Source organism: Musa acuminata, unplaced genomic scaffold (genome assembly GCF_036884655.1).
Source record: "Musa acuminata AAA Group cultivar baxijiao unplaced genomic scaffold, Cavendish_Baxijiao_AAA HiC_scaffold_662, whole genome shotgun sequence".
Classification (NCBI taxonomy): domain Eukaryota; kingdom Viridiplantae; phylum Streptophyta; class Magnoliopsida; order Zingiberales; family Musaceae; genus Musa; species Musa acuminata.
The window spans coordinates 105,001-110,000 of record NW_027020898.1 but is presented as its reverse complement, the minus strand read 5'-3'; positions in this window follow the sequence as shown (position 1 = coordinate 110,000).

Here is a 5,000-nt window from a genome sequence, read left to right as displayed (position 1 = left end):
CTGCTATACGAAAGCCCCATCCAGCCCTGTGCCACCCGGGGGGTTCCAGGGTGCTGAGATGGCTGACGTTTTGCTCCGCTCTCGACGGTCACCGCGCAACGCAAGAACAGGCCAAAAACTGGCCAAAACGGCCCAAAAACGGGCCAAAACTGGCCATTTTTGGTCTGCGCGAGCGAGCGGCGAGCGGCGGACAGCGAGCGAAGCGAGAGGCAGCACCGTCCCTGCTATACGAAAGCCCCATCCAGCCCTGTGCCACCCGGGGGGTTCCAGGGTGCTGAGATGGCTGACATTTTGCTCCGCTCACGACGGTCGCCGCGGCACACAAGAACAGCCCAAAAACAGGCCAAAACAGCCCAAAAACGGGCCAAAACTGGCCATTTTTGGCTGCGCGAGCGAGCAGCGAGCGGCGGACAGCGAGCGAAGCGAGAGGCAGCACCGTCCCTGCTATACGAAAGCCCCATCCAGCCCTGTGCCACCCGGGGGGTTCCAGGGTGCTGAGATGGCTGACGTTTTGCTCCGCTCACGACGGTCGCCGCGGCACGCAAGAACAGGCCAAAAACTGGCCAAAACAGCCCAAAAACGGGCCAAAACTGGCCATTTTTTGCTGCGCGAGCGAGCGGAGAGCGGCGAACAGCGAGCGAAGCGCGAGGCAGCACCGTCCCTGCTATACGAAAGCCCCATCCAGCCCTGTGCCACCCGGGGGGTTCCAGGGTGCTGAGATGGCTGACATTTTGCTCCGCTCACGACGGTCACCGCGCCACACAAGAACAGCCCAAAAACAGGCCAAAACAGCCCAAAAACGGGCCAAAACTGGCCATTTTTGGCTGCGCGAGCGAGCGGCGAGCGGCGAACAGCGAGCGAAGCGAGAGGCAGCACCGTCCCTGCTATACGAAAGCCCCATCCAGCCCTGTGCCACCCGGGGGGTTCCAGGGTGCTGAGATGGCTGACGTTTTGCTCCGCTCACGACGGTCACCGCACCACGCAAGAACAGGCCAAAAACTGGCCAAAACAGCCCAAAAACGGGCCAAAACTGGCCATTTTTGGCTGCGCGAGCGAGCGGCGAGCGGCGAACAGCGAGCGAAGCGAGAGGCAGCACCGTCCCTGCTATACGAAAGCCCCATCCAGCCCTGTGCCACCCGGGGGGTTCCAGGGTGCTGAGATGGCTGACGTTTTGCTCCGCTCTCGACGGTCACCGCGCAATGCAAGAACAGGCCAAAAACTGGCCAAAACGGCCCAAAAACGGGCCAAAACTGGCCATTTTTGGCTGCGCGAGCGGCGAGCGGCGGACAGCGAGCGAAGCGAGAGGCAGCACCGTCCCTGCTATACGAAAGCCCCATCCAGCCCTGTGCCACCCGGGGGGTTCCAGGGTGCTGAGATGGCTGACGTTTTGCTCCGCTCTCGACGGTCACCGCGCAATGCAAGAACAGGCCAAAAACTGGCCAAAACGGCCCAAAAACGGGCCAAAACTGGCCATTTTTGGCTGCGCGAGCGAGCGGCGAGCGGCGGACAGCGAGCGAAGCGAGAGGCAGCACCGTCCCTGCTATACGAAAGCCCCATCCAGCCCTGTGCCACCCGGGGGGTTCCAGGGTGCTGAGATGGCTGACGTTTTGCTCCGCTCTCGACGGTCACCGCGCAATGCAAGAACAGGCCAAAAACTGGCCAAAACGGCCCAAAAACGGGCCAAAACTGGCCATTTTTGGCTGCACGAGCGAGCGGCGAGCGGCGGACAGCGAGCGAAGCGAGAGGCAGCACCGTCCCTGCTATACGAAAGCCCCATCCAGCCCTGTGCCACCCGGGGGGTTCCAGGGTGCTGAGATGGCTGACGTTTTGCTCCGCTCTCGACGGTCACCGCGCAATGCAAGAACAGGCCAAAAACTGGCCAAAACGGCCCAAAAACGGGCCAAAACTGGCCATTTTTGGCTGCACGAGCGAGCGGCGAGCGGCGGACAGCGAGCGAAGCGAGAGGCAGCACCGTCCCTGCTATACGAAAGCCCCATCCAGCCCTGTGCCACCCGGGGGGTTCCAGGGTGCTGAGATGGCTGACGTTTTGCTCCGCTCTCGACGGTCACCGCGCAATGCAAGAACAGGCCAAAAACTGGCCAAAACGGCCCAAAAACGGGCCAAAACTGGCCATTTTTGGCTGCACGAGCGAGCGGCGAGCGGCGGACAGCGAGCGAAGCGAGAGGCAGCACCGTCCCTGCTATACGAAAGCCCCATCCAGCCCTGTGCCACCCGGGGGGTTCCAGGGTGCTGAGATGGCTGACGTTTTGCTCCGCTCTCGACGGTCACCGCGCAATGCAAGAACAGGCCAAAAACTGGCCAAAACGGCCCAAAAACGGGCCAAAACTGGCCATTTTTGGCTGCGCGAGCGAGCGGCGAGCGGCGGACAGCGAGCGAAGCGAGAGGCAGCACCGTCCCTGCTATACGAAAGCCCCATCCAGCCCTGTGCCACCCGGGGGGTTCCAGGGTGCTGAGATGGCTGACGTTTTGCTCCGCTCTCGACGGTCACCGCGCAATGCAAGAACAGGCCAAAAACTGGCCAAAACGGCCCAAAAACGGGCCAAAACTGGCCATTTTTGGCTGCACGAGCGAGCGGCGAGCGGCGGACAGCGAGCGAAGCGAGAGGCAGCACCGTCCCTGCTATACGAAAGCCCCATCCAGCCCTGTGCCACCCGGGGGGTTCCAGGGTGCTGAGATGGCTGACGTTTTGCTCCGCTCTCGACGGTCACCGCGCAATGCAAGAACAGGCCAAAAACTGGCCAAAACGGCCCAAAAACGGGCCAAAACTGGCCATTTTTGGCTGCACGAGCGAGCGGCGAGCGGCGGACAGCGAGCGAAGCGAGAGGCAGCACCGTCCCTGCTATACGAAAGCCCCATCCAGCCCTGTGCCACCCGGGGGGTTCCAGGGTGCTGAGATGGCTGACGTTTTGCTCCGCTCTCGACGGTCACCGCGCAATGCAAGAACAGGCCAAAAACTGGCCAAAACGGCCCAAAAACGGGCCAAAACTGGCCATTTTTGGCTGCACGAGCGAGCGGCGAGCGGCGGACAGCGAGCGAAGCGAGAGGCAGCACCGTCCCTGCTATACGAAAGCCCCATCCAGCCCTGTGCCACCCGGGGGGTTCCAGGGTGCTGAGATGGCTGACGTTTTGCTCCGCTCTCGACGGTCACCGCGCAATGCAAGAACAGGCCAAAAACTGGCCAAAACGGCCCAAAAACGGGCCAAAACTGGCCATTTTTGGCTGCGCGAGCGAGCGGCGAGCGGCGGACAGCGAGCGAAGCGAGAGGCAGCACCGTCCCTGCTATACGAAAGCCCCATCCAGCCCTGTGCCACCCGGGGGGTTCCAGGGTGCTGAGATGGCTGACGTTTTGCTCCGCTCTCGACGGTCACCGCGCAATGCAAGAACAGGCCAAAAACTGGCCAAAACGGCCCAAAAACGGGCCAAAACTGGCCATTTTTGGCTGCACGAGCGAGCGGCGAGCGGCGGACAGCGAGCGAAGCGAGAGGCAGCACCGTCCCTGCTATACGAAAGCCCCATCCAGCCCTGTGCCACCCGGGGGGTTCCAGGGTGCTGAGATGGCTGACGTTTTGCTCCGCTCTCGACGGTCACCGCGCAATGCAAGAACAGGCCAAAAACTGGCCAAAACGGCCCAAAAACGGGCCAAAACTGGCCATTTTTGGCTGCACGAGCGAGCGGCGAGCGGCGGACAGCGAGCGAAGCGAGAGGCAGCACCGTCCCTGCTATACGAAAGCCCCATCCAGCCCTGTGCCACCCGGGGGGTTCCAGGGTGCTGAGATGGCTGACGTTTTGCTCCGCTCTCGACGGTCACCGCGCAATGCAAGAACAGGCCAAAAACTGGCCAAAACGGCCCAAAAACGGGCCAAAACTGGCCATTTTTGGCTGCACGAGCGAGCGGCGAGCGGCGGACAGCGAGCGAAGCGAGAGGCAGCACCGTCCCTGCTATACGAAAGCCCCATCCAGCCCTGTGCCACCCGGGGGGTTCCAGGGTGCTGAGATGGCTGACGTTTTGCTCCGCTCTCGACGGTCACCGCGCAATGCAAGAACAGGCCAAAAACTGGCCAAAACGGCCCAAAAACGGGCCAAAACTGGCCATTTTTGGCTGCACGAGCGAGCGGCGAGCGGCGGACAGCGAGCGAAGCGAGAGGCAGCACCGTCCCTGCTATACGAAAGCCCCATCCAGCCCTGTGCCACCCGGGGGGTTCCAGGGTGCTGAGATGGCTGACGTTTTGCTCCGCTCTCGACGGTCACCGCGCAATGCAAGAACAGGCCAAAAACTGGCCAAAACGGCCCAAAAACGGGCCAAAACTGGCCATTTTTGGCTGCACGAGCGAGCGGCGAGCGGCGGACAGCGAGCGAAGCGAGAGGCAGCACCGTCCCTGCTATACGAAAGCCCCATCCAGCCCTGTGCCACCCGGGGGGTTCCAGGGTGCTGAGATGGCTGACGTTTTGCTCCGCTCTCGACGGTCACCGCGCAATGCAAGAACAGGCCAAAAACTGGCCAAAACGGCCCAAAAACGGGCCAAAACTGGCCATTTTTGGCTGCACGAGCGAGCGGCGAGCGGCGGACAGCGAGCGAAGCGAGAGGCAGCACCGTCCCTGCTATACGAAAGCCCCATCCAGCCCTGTGCCACCCGGGGGGTTCCAGGGTGCTGAGATGGCTGACGTTTTGCTCCGCTCTCGACGGTCACCGCGCAATGCAAGAACAGGCCAAAAACTGGCCAAAACGGCCCAAAAACGGGCCAAAACTGGCCATTTTTGGCTGCACGAGCGAGCGGCGAGCGGCGGACAGCGAGCGAAGCGAGAGGCAGCACCGTCCCTGCTATACGAAAGCCCCATCCAGCCCTGTGCCACCCGGGGGGTTCCAGGGTGCTGAGATGGCTGACGTTTTGCTCCGCTCTCGACGGTCACCGCGCAATGCAAGAACAGGCCAAAAACTGGCCAAAACGGCCCAAAAACGGGCCAAAACTGGCCATTTTTGG